General features: G+C 71.3%; 10 non-coding genes across 10 annotated transcripts; all 10 read left to right on the top strand.

The window, feature by feature from the left end:
• Window positions 1-1,904: 1,904 nt before the first annotated feature.
• Window positions 1,905-2,023, top strand: LOC138088109 (5S ribosomal RNA). Its single transcript, XR_011145693.1, has one exon. It is a non-coding gene; the product is annotated as a 5S ribosomal RNA (ribosomal RNA).
• Window positions 2,024-3,991: 1,968 nt separating this feature from the next.
• LOC138088110 (5S ribosomal RNA) lies at window positions 3,992-4,110 on the top strand. The gene has a single exon (XR_011145694.1). It is a non-coding gene; the product is annotated as a 5S ribosomal RNA (ribosomal RNA).
• Window positions 4,111-6,073: 1,963 nt separating this feature from the next.
• Window positions 6,074-6,192, top strand: LOC138088111 (5S ribosomal RNA). Its single transcript, XR_011145695.1, has one exon. It is a non-coding gene; the product is annotated as a 5S ribosomal RNA (ribosomal RNA).
• Window positions 6,193-8,156: 1,964 nt separating this feature from the next.
• Window positions 8,157-8,275, top strand: LOC138088112 (5S ribosomal RNA). Its single transcript, XR_011145696.1, has one exon. It is a non-coding gene; the product is annotated as a 5S ribosomal RNA (ribosomal RNA).
• A 1,964-nt stretch (window positions 8,276-10,239) lies between these two features.
• Window positions 10,240-10,358, top strand: LOC138088113 (5S ribosomal RNA). The gene has a single exon (XR_011145697.1). It is a non-coding gene; the product is annotated as a 5S ribosomal RNA (ribosomal RNA).
• A 1,964-nt stretch (window positions 10,359-12,322) lies between these two features.
• On the top strand, window positions 12,323-12,441 carry LOC138088114 (5S ribosomal RNA). Its single transcript, XR_011145698.1, has one exon. It is a non-coding gene; the product is annotated as a 5S ribosomal RNA (ribosomal RNA).
• Window positions 12,442-14,404: 1,963 nt separating this feature from the next.
• On the top strand, window positions 14,405-14,523 carry LOC138088115 (5S ribosomal RNA). The gene has a single exon (XR_011145699.1). It is a non-coding gene; the product is annotated as a 5S ribosomal RNA (ribosomal RNA).
• A 1,964-nt stretch (window positions 14,524-16,487) lies between these two features.
• Window positions 16,488-16,606, top strand: LOC138088117 (5S ribosomal RNA). The gene has a single exon (XR_011145701.1). It is a non-coding gene; the product is annotated as a 5S ribosomal RNA (ribosomal RNA).
• A 1,964-nt stretch (window positions 16,607-18,570) lies between these two features.
• On the top strand, window positions 18,571-18,689 carry LOC138088118 (5S ribosomal RNA). Its single transcript, XR_011145702.1, has one exon. It is a non-coding gene; the product is annotated as a 5S ribosomal RNA (ribosomal RNA).
• A 1,963-nt stretch (window positions 18,690-20,652) lies between these two features.
• Window positions 20,653-20,771, top strand: LOC138088119 (5S ribosomal RNA). Its single transcript, XR_011145703.1, has one exon. It is a non-coding gene; the product is annotated as a 5S ribosomal RNA (ribosomal RNA).
• Window positions 20,772-20,934: the final 163 nt, after the last annotated feature.

Genomic DNA, 20,934 nt, shown 5'->3' on the forward strand with positions numbered 1-20,934 from the left:
CCGCAAGCCCCGCCTGCCGCTGGCCCCTGGCACCCCACCGCGCTCAGAGCCGCCGCCTGCCTTCCAGCCCCTCTCAGGTTGGGTGGCCGGGGCCCCGACTCCCGCTGCAGACCTGGGTTGCCTCCGCGCGGCCCGCGAGCCCCTGGGCTTTCGGCGTCCAGGAAACCAGAGGAACGGCGGGGGCGGGGGCGCGGGGGTCTCTGTCTGGGGCTCCCTTGGCAGGCCTCAGGCAATTCTGGGCGGGGCCGGGGCCCCAGCCCCACCCCCAGACGCATCCTGCCAGGCAACCTCGAGGTCTCCCGCAGGCGCGGGCGCACAACACACACACACACACACACACACACACACACACCCTCACGCCCGCCCCCCCGCCCCCCAAACACAGACACACCCCCCGCAGCCCAGACAGGTCAAGAGCCGGAAACCACAAGTAAGGGAGACGGAGAAAGAGGGAGAGAGAGAGACAGCAAGAGGACCACACAGGCTTCCAAAGGCCCGGCCGCCACACCCTCCCCCCTCCACTGTGGGTATCCACCCGGCCCCCCAGTCGACCCGACCCCACCGTCGCCCACCGACACACTCACACGCACACTCTCTCCCACACTCAGCTTCTGGCCTGGGGGCGGGGGCTGGGTCTCGCCTCAGGGAGCCAAGCCGAAGGGGACCTTTGAGACCTCGGCTGCGAGGAAGTCTTGGGGTCCCCACGGGTGATTGCCAGCCCCAGGGCACCGCGTCCAGCCCGGGCTCGCCCGGCCCAAGGCTGACGCCCCCTCCCTTGCGCACGGGCCGCTCTCTGCGGTGTGTGACGGTCTGTGCCAGAGTGTCCGTCTCGGATGGGATGCCATCCCCTGTCCCCTGTCCGTGTCCCGCTTTCCGTCTCTCTGTCGGTCGCTCTGTGTCTCCCTCTCTCTGGCTCTCCCTCCCTGGGTGTGCCTGCGCGCTCGTGTCTGTCTGTCTGTCTGCATCTGCCTCTGCCTCTGCCTCTGCCCTCTCGCCGTCTTGGGAGCCTGTCTCTGAACCTTCATCTCTTTCCGTCTCTGTCTCTCCTGACCCCCGGGCCTCCCGTCCCTTCCTCTGGCCCCGGCCTCTCACGGGTGGGTGCTCTGGCTGTGGCCCTGGCTGACGAGCTTGCGCCGGCCGGCTGTCTCACTTGGCGTGGGTGCCTGCGAGTGTGTCTGTGTGCCTGTCCGTGTGGCTGCATGTCGCTCGTCTGCACCCTCAGCAAGGTCCTGTGCTTGGAGGGCGGCGTGGGGGCAAGGGGGGGGGGCCTCGGTGGGGCGAAGGGGCGGGGCTGACGAGCTCTGGGCGCCGGCGCTGGTGGCTCCAGGTGGGTTTGGGCACCGCGCAGGTGCCGGGCAGGATGGGCGCTCAGGGCCACGGCTGGGCTGCGCCTAGGCCCGCAGGAGGCTCAGAGGACCGCGGGCCCCAGCGGGCCCCAGCGGGCCCCGAGGCCAGACAGATCCGGGGCCACGTGGCCCTGGGCAGCGAACGCCTTGGGGAGGTGGGCGAGGGGGTGGGGGAGGGGCGGCGGCCCCCGAGCCGGGTGGTGCCTGGAGGGTCCCAGGGTGGGAGAGCGCCAAGACCTCCGCGCCCCTCACTCCACCCTCCCCCCTACAGCCCCCGGCAGGCACACCCGGCCGGCTGCTCCGGGTCCCGGAAGCCCTGTGGTCCCCCGGGCCGGGCCGGCCGAGTGTTGGCCGGGGGTGACGGGGGGGCGGGGGGCGGGGCGGCGTGGGCCGGCCACCGGGCCGCCGGGAGTCCGGTCGCGGGTGGTGCAGCTCAAGTGCAGCGCGCGCTCCGTGGAGAGCTGGAGAGCTGCGGCCGCCGGCTGGCCCGACCGGCAGGTCAGAGCGAAAGGCAGGCGCAGCGCAGGGCTCTTAGGGCGCCTGGCGGCAGCCGCCTCCGTCTACGGCCATACCACCCTGAACGCGCCCGATCTCGTCTGATCTCGGAAGCTAAGCAGGGTCGGGCCCGGTTAGTACTTGGATGGGAGACCGCCTGGGAATACCGGGTGCTGTAGGCTTTTTGTTGTCTCTTTTTTTCCCTGCCTCCCCTCTCCTTTAGCCCCGGGCCCCAGCCGCACCGCAAGCCCCGCCTGCCGCTGGCCCCTGGCACCCCACCGCGCTCAGAGCCGCCGCCTGCCTTCCAGCCCCTCTCAGGTTGGGTGGCCGGGGCCCCGACTCCCGCTGCAGACCTGGGTTGCCTCCGCGCGGCCCGCGAGCCCCTGGGCTTTCGGCGTCCAGGAAACCAGAGGAACGGCGGGGGCGGGGGCGCGGGGGTCTCTGTCTGGGGCTCCCTTGGCAGGCCTCAGGCAATTCTGGGCGGGGCCGGGGCCACAGCCCCACCCCCAGACGCATCCTGCCAGGCAACCTCGAGGTCTCCCGCAGGCGCGGGCGCACAACACACACACACACACACACACACACACACACACACACCCTCACGCCCGCCCCCCCGCCCCCCAAACACAGACACACCCCCCGCAGCCCAGACAGGTCAAGAGCCGGAAACCACAAGTAAGGGAGACGGAGAAAGAGGGAGAGAGAGAGACAGCAAGAGGACCACACAGGCTTCCAAAGGCCCGGCCGCCACACCCTCCCCCCTCCACTGTGGGTATCCACCCGGCCCCCCAGTCGACCCGACCCCACCGTCGCCCACCGACACACTCACACGCACACTCTCTCCCACACTCAGCTTCTGGCCTGGGGGCGGGGGCTGGGTCTCGCCTCAGGGAGCCAAGCCGAAGGGGACCTTTGAGACCTCGGCTGCGAGGAAGTCTTGGGGTCCCCACGGGTGATTGCCAGCCCCAGGGCACCGCGTCCAGCCCGGGCTCGCCCGGCCCAAGGCTGACGCCCCCTCCCTTGCGCACGGGCCGCTCTCTGCGGTGTGTGACGGTCTGTGCCAGAGTGTCCGTCTCGGATGGGATGCCATCCCCTGTCCCCTGTCCGTGTCCCGCTTTCCGTCTCTCTGTCGGTCGCTCTGTGTCTCCCTCTCTCTGGCTCTCCCTCCCTGGGTGTGCCTGCGCGCTCGTGTCTGTCTGTCTGTCTGCATCTGCCTCTGCCTCTGCCTCTGCCCTCTCGCCGTCTTGGGAGCCTGTCTCTGAACCTTCATCTCTTTCCGTCTCTGTCTCTCCTGACCCCCGGGCCTCCCGTCCCTTCCTCTGGCCCCAGCCTCTCACGGGTGGGTGCTCTGGCTGTGGCCCTGGCTGACGAGCTTGCGCCGGCCGGCTGTCTCACTTAGCGTGGGTGCCTGCGAGTGTGTCTGTGTGCCTGTCCGTGTGGCTGCATGTCGCTCGTCTGCACCCTCAGCAAGGTCCTGTGCTTGGAGGGCGGCGTGGGGGCAAGGGGGGGGGGGGTCTCGGTGGGGCGAAGGGGCGGGGCTGACGAGCTCTGGGCGCCGGCGCTGGTGGCTCCAGGTGGGTTTGGGCACCGCGCAGGTGCCGGGCAGGATGGGCGCTCAGGGCCACGGCTGGGCTGCGCCTAGGCCCGCAGGAGGCTCAGAGGACCGCGGGCCCCAGCGGGCCCCAGCGGGCCCCGAGGCCAGACAGATCCGGGGCCACGTGGCCCTGGGCAGCGAACGCCTTGGGGAGGTGGGCGAGGGGGTGGGGGAGGGGCGGCGGCCCCCGAGCCGGGTGGTGCCTGGAGGGTCCCAGGGTGGGAGAGCGCCAAGACCTCCGCGCCCCTCACTCCACCCTCCCCCCTACAGCCCCCGGCAGGCACACCCGGCCGGCTGCTCCGGGTCCCGGAAGCCCTGTGGTCCCCCGGGCCGGGCCGGCCGAGTGTTGGCCGGGGGTGACGGGGGGCGGGGGGCGGGGCGGCGTGGGCCGGCCACCGGGCCGCCGGGAGTCCGGTCGCGGGTGGTGCAGCTCAAGTGCAGCGCGCGCTCCGTGGAGAGCTGGAGAGCTGCGGCCGCCGGCTGGCCCGACCGGCAGGTCAGAGCGAAAGGCAGGCGCAGCGCAGGGCTCTTAGGGCGCCTGGCGGCAGCCGCCTCCGTCTACGGCCATACCACCCTGAACGCGCCCGATCTCGTCTGATCTCGGAAGCTAAGCAGGGTCGGGCCCGGTTAGTACTTGGATGGGAGACCGCCTGGGAATACCGGGTGCTGTAGGCTTTTTGTTGTCTCTTTTTTTCCCTGCCTCCCCTCTCCTTTAGCCCCGGGCCCCAGCCGCACCGCAAGCCCCGCCTGCCGCTGGCCCCTGGCACCCCACCGCGCTCAGAGCCGCCGCCTGCCTTCCAGCCCCTCTCAGGTTGGGTGGCCGGGGCCCCGACTCCCGCTGCAGACCTGGGTTGCCTCCGCGCGGCCCGCGAGCCCCTGGGCTTTCGGCGTCCAGGAAACCAGAGGAACGGCGGGGGCGGGGGCGCGGGGGTCTCTGTCTGGGGCTCCCTTGGCAGGCCTCAGGCAATTCTGGGCGGGGCCGGGGCCCCAGCCCCACCCCCAGACGCATCCTGCCAGGCAACCTCGAGGTCTCCCGCAGGCGCGGGCGCACAACACACACACACACACACACACACACACACACACCCTCACGCCCGCCCCCCCGCCCCCCAAACACAGACACACCCCCCGCAGCCCAGACAGGTCAAGAGCCGGAAACCACAAGTAAGGGAGACGGAGAAAGAGGGAGAGAGAGAGACAGCAAGAGGACCACACAGGCTTCCAAAGGCCCGGCCGCCACACCCTCCCCCCTCCACTGTGGGTATCCACCCGGCCCCCCAGTCGACCCGACCCCACCGTCGCCCACCGACACACTCACACGCACACTCTCTCCCACACTCAGCTTCTGGCCTGGGGGCGGGGGCTGGGTCTCGCCTCAGGGAGCCAAGCCGAAGGGGACCTTTGAGACCTCGGCTGCGAGGAAGTCTTGGGGTCCCCACGGGTGATTGCCAGCCCCAGGGCACCGCGTCCAGCCCGGGCTCGCCCGGCCCAAGGCTGACGCCCCCTCCCTTGCGCACGGGCCGCTCTCTGCGGTGTGTGACGGTCTGTGCCAGAGTGTCCGTCTCGGATGGGATGCCATCCCCTGTCCCCTGTCCGTGTCCCGCTTTCCGTCTCTCTGTCGGTCGCTCTGTGTCTCCCTCTCTCTGGTTCTCCCTCCCTGGGTGTGCCTGCGCGCTCGTGTCTGTCTGTCTGTCTGCATCTGCCTCTGCCTCTGCCTCTGCCCTCTCGCCGTCTTGGGAGCCTGTCTCTGAACCTTCATCTCTTTCCGTCTCTGTCTCTCCTGACCCCCGGGCCTCCCGTCCCTTCCTCTGGCCCCGGCCTCTCACGGGTGGGTGCTCTGGCTGTGGCCCTGGCTGACGAGCTTGCGCCGGCCGGCTGTCTCACTTAGCGTGGGTGCCTGCGAGTGTGTCTGTGTGCCTGTCCGTGTGGCTGCATGTCGCTCGTCTGCACCCTCAGCAAGGTCCTGTGCTTGGAGGGCGGCGTGGGGGCAAGGGGGGGGGGGTCTCGGTGGGGCGAAGGGGCGGGGCTGACGAGCTCTGGGCGCCGGCGCTGGTGGCTCCAGGTGGGTTTGGGCACCGCGCAGGTGCCGGGCAGGATGGGCGCTCAGGGCCACGGCTGGGCTGCGCCTAGGCCCGCAGGAGGCTCAGAGGACCGCGGGCCCCAGCGGGCCCCAGCGGGCCCCGAGGCCAGACAGATCCGGGGCCACGTGGCCCTGGGCAGCGAACGCCTTGGGGAGGTGGGCGAGGGGGTGGGGGAGGGGCGGCGGCCCCCGAGCCGGGTGGTGCCTGGAGGGTCCCAGGGTGGGAGAGCGCCAAGACCTCCGCGCCCCTCACTCCACCCTCCCCCCTACAGCCCCCGGCAGGCACACCCGGCCGGCTGCTCCGGGTCCCGGAAGCCCTGTGGTCCCCCGGGCCGGGCCGGCCGAGTGTTGGCCGGGGGTGACGGGGGGCGGGGGGCGGGGCGGCGTGGGCCGGCCACCGGGCCGCCGGGAGTCCGGTCGCGGGTGGTGCAGCTCAAGTGCAGCGCGCGCTCCGTGGAGAGCTGGAGAGCTGCGGCCGCCGGCTGGCCCGACCGGCAGGTCAGAGCGAAAGGCAGGCGCAGCGCAGGGCTCTTAGGGCGCCTGGCGGCAGCCGCCTCCGTCTACGGCCATACCACCCTGAACGCGCCCGATCTCGTCTGATCTCGGAAGCTAAGCAGGGTCGGGCCCGGTTAGTACTTGGATGGGAGACCGCCTGGGAATACCGGGTGCTGTAGGCTTTTTGTTGTCTCTTTTTTTCCCTGCCTCCCCTCTCCTTTAGCCCCGGGCCCCAGCCGCACCGCAAGCCCCGCCTGCCGCTGGCCCCTGGCACCCCACCGCGCTCAGAGCCGCCGCCTGCCTTCCAGCCCCTCTCAGGTTGGGTGGCCGGGGCCCCGACTCCCGCTGCAGACCTGGGTTGCCTCCGCGCGGCCCGCGAGCCCCTGGGCTTTCGGCGTCCAGGAAACCAGAGGAACGGCGGGGGCGGGGGCGCGGGGGTCTCTGTCTGGGGCTCCCTTGGCAGGCCTCAGGCAATTCTGGGCGGGGCCGGGGCCCCAGCCCCACCCCCAGACGCATCCTGCCAGGCAACCTCGAGGTCTCCCGCAGGCGCGGGCGCACAACACACACACACACACACACACACACACACACACCCTCACGCCCGCCCCCCCGCCCCCCAAACACAGACACACCCCCCGCAGCCCAGACAGGTCAAGAGCGGGAAACCACAAGTAAGGGAGACGGAGAAAGAGGGAGAGAGAGAGACAGCAAGAGGACCACACAGGCTTCCAAAGGCCCGGCCGCCACACCCTCCCCCCTCCACTGTGGGTATCCACCCGGCCCCCCAGTCGACCCGACCCCACCGTCGCCCACCGACACACTCACACGCACACTCTCTCCCACACTCAGCTTCTGGCCTGGGGGCGGGGGCTGGGTCTCGCCTCAGGGAGCCAAGCCGAAGGGGACCTTTGAGACCTCGGCTGCGAGGAAGTCTTGGGGTCCCCACGGGTGATTGCCAGCCCCAGGGCACCGCGTCCAGCCCGGGCTCGCCCGGCCCAAGGCTGACGCCCCCTCCCTTGCGCACGGGCCGCTCTCTGCGGTGTGTGACGGTCTGTGCCAGAGTGTCCGTCTCGGATGGGATGCCATCCCCTGTCCCCTGTCCGTGTCCCGCTTTCCGTCTCTCTGTCGGTCGCTCTGTGTCTCCCTCTCTCTGGCTCTCCCTCCCTGGGTGTGCCTGCGCGCTCGTGTCTGTCTGTCTGTCTGCATCTGCCTCTGCCTCTGCCTCTGCCCTCTCGCCGTCTTGGGAGCCTGTCTCTGAACCTTCATCTCTTTCCGTCTCTGTCTCTCCTGACCCCCGGGCCTCCCGTCCCTTCCTCTGGCCCCGGCCTCTCACGGGTGGGTGCTCTGGCTGTGGCCCTGGCTGACGAGCTTGCGCCGGCCGGCTGTCTCACTTGGCGTGGGTGCCTGCGAGTGTGTCTGTGTGCCTGTCCGTGTGGCTGCATGTCGTTCGTCTGCACCCTCAGCAAGGTCCTGTGCTTGGAGGGCGGCGTGGGGGCAAGGAGGGGGGGGGTCTCGGTGGGGCGAAGGGGCGGGGCTGACGAGCTCTGGGCGCCGGCGCTGGTGGCTCCAGGTGGGTTTGGGCACCGCGCAGGTGCCGGGCAGGATGGGCGCTCAGGGCCACGGCTGGGCTGCGCCTAGGCCCGCAGGAGGCTCAGAGGACCGCGGGCCCCAGCGGGCCCCAGCGGGCCCCGAGGCCAGACAGATCCGGGGCCACGTGGCCCTGGGCAGCGAACGCCTTGGGGAGGTGGGCGAGGGGGTGGGGGAGGGGCGGCGGCCCCCGAGCCGGGTGGTGCCTGGAGGGTCCCAGGGTGGGAGAGCGCCAAGACCTCCGCGCCCCTCACTCCACCCTCCCCCCTACAGCCCCCGGCAGGCACACCCGGCCGGCTGCTCCGGGTCCCGGAAGCCCTGTGGTCCCCCGGGCCGGGCCGGCCGAGTGTTGGCCGGGGGTGACGGGGGGCGGGGGGCGGGGCGGCGTGGGCCGGCCACCGGGCCGCCGGGAGTCCGGTCGCGGGTGGTGCAGCTCAAGTGCAGCGCGCGCTCCGTGGAGAGCTGGAGAGCTGCGGCCGCCGGCTGGCCCGACCGGCAGGTCAGAGCGAAAGGCAGGCGCAGCGCAGGGCTCTTAGGGCGCCTGGCGGCAGCCGCCTCCGTCTACGGCCATACCACCCTGAACGCGCCCGATCTCGTCTGATCTCGGAAGCTAAGCAGGGTCGGGCCCGGTTAGTACTTGGATGGGAGACCGCCTGGGAATACCGGGTGCTGTAGGCTTTTTGTTGTCTCTTTTTTTCCCTACCTCCCCTCTCCTTTAGCCCCGGGCCCCAGGCGCACCGCAAGCCCCGCCTGCTGCTGGCCCCTGGCACCCCACCGCGCTCAGAGCCGCCGCCTGCCTTCCAGCCCCTCTCAGGTTGGGTGGCCGGGGCCCCGACTCCCGCTGCAGACCTGGGTTGCCTCCGCGCGGCCCGCGAGCCCCTGGGCTTTCGGCGTCCAGGAAACCAGAGGAACGGCGGGGGCGGGGGCGCGGGGGTCTCTGTCTGGGGCTCCCTTGGCAGGCCTCAGGCAATTCTGGGCGGGGCCGGGGCCCCAGCCCCACCCCCAGACGCATCCTGCCAGGCAACCTCGAGGTCTCCCGCAGGCGCGGGCGCACAACACACACACACACACACACACACACACACACACCCTCACGCCCGCCCCCCCGCCCCCCAAACACAGACACACCCCCCGCAGCCCAGACAGGTCAAGAGCCGGAAACCACAAGTAAGGGAGACGGAGAAAGAGGGAGAGAGAGAGACAGCAAGAGGACCACACAGGCTTCCAAAGGCCCGGCCGCCACACCCTCCCCCCTCCACTGTGGGTATCCACCCGGCCCCCCAGTCGACCCGACCCCACCGTCGCCCACCGACACACTCACACGCACACTCTCTCCCACACTCAGCTTCTGGCCTGGGGGCGGGGGCTGGGTCTCGCCTCAGGGAGCCAAGCCGAAGGGGACCTTTGAGACCTCGGCTGCGAGGAAGTCTTGGGGTCCCCACGGGTGATTGCCAGCCCCAGGGCACCGCGTCCAGCCCGGGCTCGCCCGGCCCAAGGCTGACGCCCCCTCCCTTGCGCACGGGCCGCTCTCTGCGGTGTGTGACGGTCTGTGCCAGAGTGTCCGTCTCGGATGGGATGCCATCCCCTGTCCCCTGTCCGTGTCCCGCTTTCCGTCTCTCTGTCGGTCGCTCTGTGTCTCCCTCTCTCTGGCTCTCCCTCCCTGGGTGTGCCTGCGCGCTCGTGTCTGTCTGTCTGTCTGCATCTGCCTCTGCCTCTGCCTCTGCCCTCTCGCCGTCTTGGGAGCCTGTCTCTGAACCTTCATCTCTTTCCGTCTCTGTCTCTCCTGACCCCCGGGCCTCCCGTCCCTTCCTCTGGCCCCGGCCTCTCACGGGTGGGTGCTCTGGCTGTGGCCCTGGCTGACGAGCTTGCGCCGGCCGGCTGTCTCACTTGGCGTGGGTGCCTGCGAGTGTGTCTGTGTGCCTGTCCGTGTGGCTGCATGTCGTTCGTCTGCACCCTCAGCAAGGTCCTGTGCTTGGAGGGCGGCGTGGGGGCAAGGAGGGGGGGGGTCTCGGTGGGGCGAAGGGGCGGGGCTGACGAGCTCTGGGCGCCGGCGCTGGTGGCTCCAGGTGGGTTTGGGCACCGCGCAGGTGCCGGGCAGGATGGGCGCTCAGGGCCACGGCTGGGCTGCGCCTAGGCCCGCAGGAGGCTCAGAGGACCGCGGGCCCCAGCGGGCCCCAGCGGGCCCCGAGGCCAGACAGATCCGGGGCCACGTGGCCCTGGGCAGCGAACGCCTTGGGGAGGTGGGCGAGGGGGTGGGGGAGGGGCGGCGGCCCCCGAGCCGGGTGGTGCCTGGAGGGTCCCAGGGTGGGAGAGCGCCAAGACCTCCGCGCCCCTCACTCCACCCTCCCCCCTACAGCCCCCGGCAGGCACACCCGGCCGGCTGCTCCGGGTCCCGGAAGCCCTGTGGTCCCCCGGGCCGGGCCGGCCGAGTGTTGGCCGGGGGTGACGGGGGGCGGGGGGCGGGGCGGCGTGGGCCGGCCACCGGGCCGCCGGGAGTCCGGTCGCGGGTGGTGCAGCTCAAGTGCAGCGCGCGCTCCGTGGAGAGCTGGAGAGCTGCGGCCGCCGGCTGGCCCGACCGGCAGGTCAGAGCGAAAGGCAGGCGCAGCGCAGGGCTCTTAGGGCGCCTGGCGGCAGCCGCCTCCGTCTACGGCCATACCACCCTGAACGCGCCCGATCTCGTCTGATCTCGGAAGCTAAGCAGGGTCGGGCCCGGTTAGTACTTGGATGGGAGACCGCCTGGGAATACCGGGTGCTGTAGGCTTTTTGTTGTCTCTTTTTTTCCCTACCTCCCCTCTCCTTTAGCCCCGGGCCCCAGGCGCACCGCAAGCCCCGCCTGCTGCTGGCCCCTGGCACCCCACCGCGCTCAGAGCCGCCGCCTGCCTTCCAGCCCCTCTCAGGTTGGGTGGCCGGGGCCCCGACTCCCGCTGCAGACCTGGGTTGCCTCCGCGCGGCCCGCGAGCCCCTGGGCTTTCGGCGTCCAGGAAACCAGAGGAACGGCGGGGGCGGGGGCGCGGGGGTCTCTGTCTGGGGCTCCCTTGGCAGGCCTCAGGCAATTCTGGGCGGGGCCGGGGCCCCAGCCCCACCCCCAGACGCATCCTGCCAGGCAACCTCGAGGTCTCCCGCAGGCGCGGGCGCACAACACACACACACACACACACACACACACACACACCCTCACGCCCGCCCCCCCGCCCCCCAAACACAGACACACCCCCCGCAGCCCAGACAGGTCAAGAGCCGGAAACCACAAGTAAGGGAGACGGAGAAAGAGGGAGAGAGAGAGACAGCAAGAGGACCACACAGGCTTCCAAAGGCCCGGCCGCCACACCCTCCCCCCTCCACTGTGGGTATCCACCCGGCCCCCCAGTCGACCCGACCCCACCGTCGCCCACCGACACACTCACACGCACACTCTCTCCCACACTCAGCTTCTGGCCTGGGGGCGGGGGCTGGGTCTCGCCTCAGGGAGCCAAGCCGAAGGGGACCTTTGAGACCTCGGCTGCGAGGAAGTCTTGGGGTCCCCACGGGTGATTGCCAGCCCCAGGGCACCGCGTCCAGCCCGGGCTCGCCCGGCCCAAGGCTGACGCCCCCTCCCTTGCGCACGGGCCGCTCTCTGCGGTGTGTGACGGTCTGTGCCAGAGTGTCCGTCTCGGATGGGATGCCATCCCCTGTCCCCTGTCCGTGTCCCGCTTTCCGTCTCTCTGTCGGTCGCTCTGTGTCTCCCTCTCTCTGGCTCTCCCTCCCTGGGTGTGCCTGCGCGCTCGTGTCTGTCTGTCTGTCTGCATCTGCCTCTGCCTCTGCCTCTGCCCTCTCGCCGTCTTGGGAGCCTGTCTCTGAACCTTCATCTCTTTCCGTCTCTGTCTCTCCTGACCCCCGGGCCTCCCGTCCCTTCCTCTGGCCCCAGCCTCTCACGGGTGGGTGCTCTGGCTGTGGCCCTGGCTGACGAGCTTGCGCCGGCCGGCTGTCTCACTTAGCGTGGGTGCCTGCGAGTGTGTCTGTGTGCCTGTCCGTGTGGCTGCATGTCGCTCGTCTGCACCCTCAGCAAGGTCCTGTGCTTGGAGGGCGGCGTGGGGGCAAGGGGGGGGGGGGTCTCGGTGGGGCGAAGGGGCGGGGCTGACGAGCTCTGGGCGCCGGCGCTGGTGGCTCCAGGTGGGTTTGGGCACCGCGCAGGTGCCGGGCAGGATGGGCGCTCAGGGCCACGGCTGGGCTGCGCCTAGGCCCGCAGGAGGCTCAGAGGACCGCGGGCCCCAGCGGGCCCCAGCGGGCCCCGAGGCCAGACAGATCCGGGGCCACGTGGCCCTGGGCAGCGAACGCCTTGGGGAGGTGGGCGAGGGGGTGGGGGAGGGGCGGCGGCCCCCGAGCCGGGTGGTGCCTGGAGGGTCCCAGGGTGGGAGAGCGCCAAGACCTCCGCGCCCCTCACTCCACCCTCCCCCCTACAGCCCCCGGCAGGCACACCCGGCCGGCTGCTCCGGGTCCCGGAAGCCCTGTGGTCCCCCGGGCCGGGCCGGCCGAGTGTTGGCCGGGGGTGACGGGGGGCGGGGGGCGGGGCGGCGTGGGCCGGCCACCGGGCCGCCGGGAGTCCGGTCGCGGGTGGTGCAGCTCAAGTGCAGCGCGCGCTCCGTGGAGAGCTGGAGAGCTGCGGCCGCCGGCTGGCCCGACCGGCAGGTCAGAGCGAAAGGCAGGCGCAGCGCAGGGCTCTTAGGGCGCCTGGCGGCAGCCGCCTCCGTCTACGGCCATACCACCCTGAACGCGCCCGATCTCGTCTGATCTCGGAAGCTAAGCAGGGTCGGGCCCGGTTAGTACTTGGATGGGAGACCGCCTGGGAATACCGGGTGCTGTAGGCTTTTTGTTGTCTCTTTTTTTCCCTGCCTCCCCTCTCCTTTAGCCCCGGGCCCCAGCCGCACCGCAAGCCCCGCCTGCCGCTGGCCCCTGGCACCCCACCGCGCTCAGAGCCGCCGCCTGCCTTCCAGCCCCTCTCAGGTTGGGTGGCCGGGGCCCCGACTCCCGCTGCAGACCTGGGTTGCCTCCGCGCGGCCCGCGAGCCCCTGGGCTTTCGGCGTCCAGGAAACCAGAGGAACGGCGGGGGCGGGGGCGCGGGGGTCTCTGTCTGGGGCTCCCTTGGCAGGCCTCAGGCAATTCTGGGCGGGGCCGGGGCCCCAGCCCCACCCCCAGACGCATCCTGCCAGGCAACCTCGAGGTCTCCCGCAGGCGCGGGCGCACAACACACACACACACACACACACACACACACACACCCTCACGCCCGCCCCCCCGCCCCCCAAACACAGACACACCCCCCGCAGCCCAGACAGGTCAAGAGCCGGAAACCACAAGTAAGGGAGACGGAGAAAGAGGGAGAGAGAGAGACAGCAAGAGGACCACACAGGCTTCCAAAGGCCCGGCCGCCACACCCTCCCCCCTCCACTGTGGGTATCCACCCGGCCCCCCAGTCGACCCGACCCCACCGTCGCCCACCGACACACTCACACGCACACTCTCTCCCACACTCAGCTTCTGGCCTGGGGGCGGGGGCTGGGTCTCGCCTCAGGGAGCCAAGCCGAAGGGGACCTTTGAGACCTCGGCTGCGAGGAAGTCTTGGGGTCCCCACGGGTGATTGCCAGCCCCAGGGCACCGCGTCCAGCCCGGGCTCGCCCGGCCCAAGGCTGACGCCCCCTCCCTTGCGCACGGGCCGCTCTCTGCGGTGTGTGACGGTCTGTGCCAGAGTGTCCGTCTCGGATGGGATGCCATCCCCTGTCCCCTGTCCGTGTCCCGCTTTCCGTCTCTCTGTCGGTCGCTCTGTGTCTCCCTCTCTCTGGTTCTCCCTCCCTGGGTGTGCCTGCGCGCTCGTGTCTGTCTGTCTGTCTGCATCTGCCTCTGCCTCTGCCTCTGCCCTCTCGCCGTCTTGGGAGCCTGTCTCTGAACCTTCATCTCTTTCCGTCTCTGTCTCTCCTGACCCCCGGGCCTCCCGTCCCTTCCTCTGGCCCCGGCCTCTCACGGGTGGGTGCTCTGGCTGTGGCCCTGGCTGACGAGCTTGCGCCGGCCGGCTGTCTCACTTAGCGTGGGTGCCTGCGAGTGTGTCTGTGTGCCTGTCCGTGTGGCTGCATGTCGCTCGTCTGCACCCTCAGCAAGGTCCTGTGCTTGGAGGGCGGCGTGGGGGCAAGGGGGGGGGGGTCTCGGTGGGGCGAAGGGGCGGGGCTGACGAGCTCTGGGCGCCGGCGCTGGTGGCTCCAGGTGGGTTTGGGCACCGCGCAGGTGCCGGGCAGGATGGGCGCTCAGGGCCACGGCTGGGCTGCGCCTAGGCCCGCAGGAGGCTCAGAGGACCGCGGGCCCCAGCGGGCCCCAGCGGGCCCCGAGGCCAGACAGATCCGGGGCCACGTGGCCCTGGGCAGCGAACGCCTTGGGGAGGTGGGCGAGGGGGTGGGGGAGGGGCGGCGGCCCCCGAGCCGGGTGGTGCCTGGAGGGTCCCAGGGTGGGAGAGCGCCAAGACCTCCGCGCCCCTCACTCCACCCTCCCCCCTACAGCCCCCGGCAGGCACACCCGGCCGGCTGCTCCGGGTCCCGGAAGCCCTGTGGTCCCCCGGGCCGGGCCGGCCGAGTGTTGGCCGGGGGTGACGGGGGGCGGGGGGCGGGGCGGCGTGGGCCGGCCACCGGGCCGCCGGGAGTCCGGTCGCGGGTGGTGCAGCTCAAGTGCAGCGCGCGCTCCGTGGAGAGCTGGAGAGCTGCGGCCGCCGGCTGGCCCGACCGGCAGGTCAGAGCGAAAGGCAGGCGCAGCGCAGGGCTCTTAGGGCGCCTGGCGGCAGCCGCCTCCGTCTACGGCCATACCACCCTGAACGCGCCCGATCTCGTCTGATCTCGGAAGCTAAGCAGGGTCGGGCCCGGTTAGTACTTGGATGGGAGACCGCCTGGGAATACCGGGTGCTGTAGGCTTTTTGTTGTCTCTTTTTTTCCCTGCCTCCCCTCTCCTTTAGCCCCGGGCCCCAGCCGCACCGCAAGCCCCGCCTGCCGCTGGCCCCTGGCACCCCACCGCGCTCAGAGCCGCCGCCTGCCTTCCAGCCCCTCTCAGGTTGGGTGGCCGGGGCCCCGACTCCCGCTGCAGACCTGGGTTGCCTCCGCGCGGCCCGCGAGCCCCTGGGCTTTCGGCGTCCAGGAAACCAGAGGAACGGCGGGGGCGGGGGCGCGGGGGTCTCTGTCTGGGGCTCCCTTGGCAGGCCTCAGGCAATTCTGGGCGGGGCCGGGGCCCCAGCCCCACCCCCAGACGCATCCTGCCAGGCAACCTCGAGGTCTCCCGCAGGCGCGGGCGCACAACACACACACACACACACACACACACACACACACCCTCACGCCCGCCCCCCCGCCCCCCAAACACAGACACACCCCCCGCAGCCCAGACAGGTCAAGAGCGGGAAACCACAAGTAAGGGAGACGGAGAAAGAGGGAGAGAGAGAGACAGCAAGAGGACCACACAGGCTTCCAAAGGCCCGGCCGCCACACCCTCCCCCCTCCACTGTGGGTATCCACCCGGCCCCCCAGTCGACCCGACCCCACCGTCGCCCACCGACACACTCACACGCACACTCTCTCCCACACTCAGCTTCTGGCCTGGGGGCGGGGGCTGGGTCTCGCCTCAGGGAGCCAAGCCGAAGGGGACCTTTGAGACCTCGGCTGCGAGGAAGTCTTGGGGTCCCCACGGGTGATTGCCAGCCCCAGGGCACCGCGTCCAGCCCGGGCTCGCCCGGCCCAAGGCTGACGCCCCCTCCCTTGCGCACGGGCCGCTCTCTGCGGTGTGTGACGGTCTGTGCCAGAGTGTCCGTCTCGGATGGGATGCCATCCCCTGTCCCCTGTCCGTGTCCCGCTTTCCGTCTCTCTGTCGGTCGCTCTGTGTCTCCCTCTCTCTGGCTCTCCCTCCCTGGGTGTGCCTGCGCGCTCGTGTCTGTCTGTCTGTCTGCATCTGCCTCTGCCTCTGCCTCTGCCCTCTCGCCGTCTTGGGAGCCTGTCTCTGAACCTTCATCTCTTTCCGTCTCTGTCTCTCCTGACCCCCGGGCCTCCCGTCCCTTCCTCTGGCCCCGGCCTCTCACGGGTGGGTGCTCTGGCTGTGGCCCTGGCTGACGAGCTTGCGCCGGCCGGCTGTCTCACTTGGCGTGGGTGCCTGCGAGTGTGTCTGTGTGCCTGTCCGTGTGGCTGCATGTCGTTCGTCTGCACCCTCAGCAAGGTCCTGTGCTTGGAGGGCGGCGTGGGGGCAAGGAGGGGGGGGGTCTCGGTGGGGCGAAGGGGCGGGGCTGACGAGCTCTGGGCGCCGGCGCTGGTGGCTCCAGGTGGGTTTGGGCACCGCGCAGGTGCCGGGCAGGATGGGCGCTCAGGGCCACGGCTGGGCTGCGCCTAGGCCCGCAGGAGGCTCAGAGGACCGCGGGCCCCAGCGGGCCCCAGCGGGCCCCGAGGCCAGACAGATCCGGGGCCACGTGGCCCTGGGCAGCGAACGCCTTGGGGAGGTGGGCGAGGGGGTGGGGGAGGGGCGGCGGCCCCCGAGCCGGGTGGTGCCTGGAGGGTCCCAGGGTGGGAGAGCGCCAAGACCTCCGCGCCCCTCACTCCACCCTCCCCCCTACAGCCCCCGGCAGGCACACCCGGCCGGCTGCTCCGGGTCCCGGAAGCCCTGTGGTCCCCCGGGCCGGGCCGGCCGAGTGTTGGCCGGGGGTGACGGGGGGCGGGGGGCGGGGCGGCGTGGGCCGGCCACCGGGCCGCCGGGAGTCCGGTCGCGGGTGGTGCAGCTCAAGTGCAGCGCGCGCTCCGTGGAGAGCTGGAGAGCTGCGGCCGCCGGCTGGCCCGACCGGCAGGTCAGAGCGAAAGGCAGGCGCAGCGCAGGGCTCTTAGGGCGCCTGGCGGCAGCCGCCTCCGTCTACGGCCATACCACCCTGAACGCGCCCGATCTCGTCTGATCTCGGAAGCTAAGCAGGGTCGGGCCCGGTTAGTACTTGGATGGGAGACCGCCTGGGAATACCGGGTGCTGTAGGCTTTTTGTTGTCTCTTTTTTTCCCTACCTCCCCTCTCCTTTAGCCTCGGGCCCCAGGCGCACCGCAAGCCCCGCCTGCCGCTGGCCCCTGGCACCCCACCGCGCTCAGAGCCGCCGCCTGCCTTCCAGCCCCTCTCAGGTTGGGTGGCCGGGGCCCCGACTCCCGCTGCAGACCTGGGTTGCCTCCGCGCGGCCCGCGAGCCCCTGGGCTTTCGGCGTCCAGGAAACCAGAGGAACGGCGGGGGCGGGGGCGCGGGGGTCTCTGTCTGGGGCTCCCTTGGCAGGCCTCAGGCAATTCTGGGCGGGGCCGGGGCCCCAGCCCCACCCCCAGACGCATCCTGCCAGGCAACCTCGAGGTCTCCCGCAGGCGCGGGCGCACAACACACACACACACACACACACACACACACACACACCCTCACGCCCGCCCCCCCGCCCCCCAAACACAGACACACCCCCCGCAGCCCAGACAGGTCAAGAGCCGGAAACCACAAGTAAGGGAGACGGAGAAAGAGGGAGAGAGAGAGACAGCAAGAGGACCACACAGGCTTCCAAAGGCCCGGCCGCCACACCCTCCCCCCTCCACTGTGGGTATCCACCCGGCCCCCCAGTCGACCCGACCCCACCGTCGCCCACCGACACACTCACACGCACACTCTCTCCCACACTCAGCTTCTGGCCTGGGGGCGGGGGCTGGGTCTCGCCTCAGGGAGCCAAGCCGAAGGGGACCTTTGAGACCTCGGCTGCGAGGAAGTCTTGGGGTCCCCACGGGTGATTGCCAGCCCCAGGGCACCGCGTCCAGCCCGGGCTCGCCCGGCCCAAGGCTGACGCCCCCTCCCTTGCGCACGGGCCGCTCTCTGCGGTGTGTGACGGTCTGTGCCAGAGTGTCCGTCTCGGATGGGATGCCATCCCCTGTCCCCTGTCCGTGTCCCGCTTTCCGTCTCTCTGTCGGTCGCTCTGTGTCTCCCTCTCTCTGGCTCTCCCTCCCTGGGTGTGCCTGCGCGCTCGTGTCTGTCTGTCTGTCTGCATCTGCCTCTGCCTCTGCCTCTGCCCTCTCGCCGTCTTGGGAGCCTGTCTCTGAACCTTCATCTCTTTCCGTCTCTGTCTCTCCTGACCCCCGGGCCTCCCGTCCCTTCCTCTGGCCCCGGCCTCTCACGGGTGGGTGCTCTGGCTGTGGCCCTGGCTGACGAGCTTGCGCCGGCCGGCTGTCTCACTTAGCGTGGGTGCCTGCGAGTGTGTCTGTGTGCCTGTCCGTGTGGCTGCATGTCGCTCGTCTGCACCCTCAGCAAGGTCCTGTGCTTGGAGGGCGGCGTGGGGGCAAGGGGGGGGGGTCTCGGTGGGGCGAAGGGGCGGGGCTGACGAGCTCTGGGCGCCGGCGCTGGTGGCTCCAGGTGGGTTTGGGCACCGCGCAGGTGCCGGGCAGGATGGGCGCTCAGGGCCACGGCTGGGCTGCGCCTAGGCCCGCAGGAGGCTCAGAGGACCGCGGGCCCCAGCGGGCCCCAGCGGGCCCCGAGGCCAGACAGATCCGGGGCCACGTGGCCCTGGGCAGCGAACGCCTTGGGGAGGTGGGCGAGGGGGTGGGGGAGGGGCGGCGGCCCCCGAGCCGGGTGGTGCCTGGAGGGTCCCAGGGTGGGAGAGCGCCAAGACCTCCGCGCCCCTCACTCCACCCTCCCCCCTACAGCCCCCGGCAGGCACACCCGGCCGGCTGCTCCGGGTCCCGGAAGCCCTGTGGTCCCCCGGGCCGGGCCGGCCGAGTGTTGGCCGGGGGTGACGGGGGGCGGGGGGCGGGGCGGCGTGGGCCGGCCACCGGGCCGCCGGGAGTCCGGTCGCGGGTGGTGCAGCTCAAGTGCAGCGCGCGCTCCGTGGAGAGCTGGAGAGCTGCGGCCGCCGGCTGGCCCGACCGGCAGGTCAGAGCGAAAGGCAGGCGCAGCGCAGGGCTCTTAGGGCGCCTGGCGGCAGCCGCCTCCGTCTACGGCCATACCACCCTGAACGCGCCCGATCTCGTCTGATCTCGGAAGCTAAGCAGGGTCGGGCCCGGTTAGTACTTGGATGGGAGACCGCCTGGGAATACCGGGTGCTGTAGGCTTTTTGTTGTCTCTTTTTTTCCCTGCCTCCCCTCTCCTTTAGCCCCGGGCCCCAGCCGCACCGCAAGCCCCGCCTGCCGCTGGCCCCTGGCACCCCACCGCGCTCAGAGCCGCCGCCTGCCTTCCAGCCCCTCTCAGGTTGGGTGGCCGGGGCCCCGACTCCCGCTGCAGACCTGGGTTGCCTCCGCGCGGCCCGCGAGCCCCTGGGCTTTCGGCGTCCAGGAAACCAGAGGAACGGCGGGGGCGGGGGCGCGGGGGTCTCTGTCTGGGGCTCCCTTGGCAGGCCTCAGGCAATTCTGGGCGGGGCCGGGGCCCCAGCCCCACCCCCAGACGCATCCTGCCAGGCAACCTCGAGGTCTCCCGCAGGCGCGGGCGCACAACACACACACACACACACACACACACACACACACCCTCACGCCCGCCCCCCCGCCCCCCAAACACAGACACACCCCCCGCAGCCCAGACAGGTCAAGAGCGGGAAACCACAAGTAAGGGAGACGGAGAAAGAGGGAGAGAGAGAGACAGCAAGAGGACCACACAGGCTTCCAAAGGCCCGGCCGCCACACCCTCCCCCCTCCACTGTGGGTATCCACCCGGCCCCCCAGTCGACCCGACCCCACCGTCGCCCACCGACACACTCACACGCACACTCTCTCCCACACTCAGCTTCTGGCCTGGGGGCGGGGGCTGGGTCTCGCCTCAGGGAGCCAAGCCGAAGGGGACCTTTGAGACCTCGGCTGCGAGGAAGTCTTGGGGTCCCCACGGGTGATTGCCAGCCCCAGGGCACCGCGTCCAGCCCGGGCTCGCCCGGCCCAAGGCTGACGCCCCCTCCCTTGCGCACGGGCCGCTCTCTGCGGTGTGTGACGGTCTGTGCCAGAGTGTCCGTCTCGGATGGGATGCCATCCCCTGTCCCCTGTCCGTGTCCCGCTTTCCGTCTCTCTGTCGGTCGCTCTGTGTCTCCCTCTCTCTGGCTCTCCCTCCCTGGGTGTGCCTGCGCGCTCGTGTCTGTCTGTCTGTCTGCATCTGCCTCTGCCTCTGCCTCTGCCCTCTCGCCGTCTTGGGAGCCTGTCTCTGAACCTTCATCTCTTTCCGTCTCTGTCTCTCCTGACCCCCGGGCCTCCCGTCCCTTCCTCTGGCCCCGGCCTCTCACGGGTGGGTGCTCTGGCTGTGGCCCTGGCTGACGAGCTTGCGCCGGCCGGCTGTCTCACTTGGCGTGGGTGCCTGCGAGTGTGTCTGTGTGCCTGTCCGTGTGGCTGCATGTCGCTCGTCTGCACCCTCAGCAAGGTCCTGTGCTTGGAGGGCGGCGTGGGGCCAAGGGGGGGGGGCCTCGGTGGGGCGAAGGGGCGGGGCTGACGAGCTCTGGGCGCCGGCGCTGGTGGCTCCAGGTGGGTTTGGGCACCGCGCAGGTGCCGGGCAGGATGGGCGCTCAGGGCCACGGCTGGGCTGCGCCTAGGCCCGCAGGAGGCTCAGAGGACCGCGGGCCCCAGCGGGCCCCAGCGGGCCCCGAGGCCAGACAGATCCGGGGCCACGTGGCCCTGGGCAGCGAACGCCTTGGGGAGGTGGGCGAGGGGGTGGGGGAGGGGCGGCGGCCCCCGAGCCGGGTGGTGCCTGGAGGGTCCCAGGGTGGGAGAGCGCCAAGACCTCCGCGCCCCTCACTCCACCCTCCCCCCTACAGCCCCCGGCAGGCACACCCGGCCGGCTGCTCCGGGTCCCGGAAGCCCTGTGGTCCCCCGGGCCGGGCCGGCCGAGTGTTGGCCGGGGGTGACGGGGGGGCGGGGGGCGGGGCGGCGTGGGCCGGCCACCGGGCCGCCGGGAGTCCGGTCGCGGGTGGTGCAGCTCAAGTGCAGCGCGCGCTCCGTGGAGAGCTGGAGAGCTGCGGCCGCCGGCTGGCCCGACCGGCAGGTCAGAGCGAAAGGCAGGCGCAGCGCAGGGCTCTTAGGGCGCCTGGCGGCAGCCGCCTCCGTCTACGGCCATACCACCCTGAACGCGCCCGATCTCGTCTGATCTCGGAAGCTAAGCAGGGTCGGGCCCGGTTAGTACTTGGATGGGAGACCGCCTGGGAATACCGGGTGCTGTAGGCTTTTTGTTGTCTCTTTTTTTCCCTGCCTCCCCTCTCCTTTAGCCCCGGGCCCCAGCCGCACCGCAAGCCCCGCCTGCCGCTGGCCCCTGGCACCCCACCGCGCTCAGAGCCGCCGCCTGCCTTCCAGCCCCTCTCAGGTTGGGTGGCCGGGGCCCCGACTCCCG

The sequence above is a fragment of the Capricornis sumatraensis genome, chromosome 10 (assembly GCF_032405125.1).
Source record: "Capricornis sumatraensis isolate serow.1 chromosome 10, serow.2, whole genome shotgun sequence".
Lineage (NCBI taxonomy): Eukaryota > Metazoa > Chordata > Mammalia > Artiodactyla > Bovidae > Capricornis > Capricornis sumatraensis.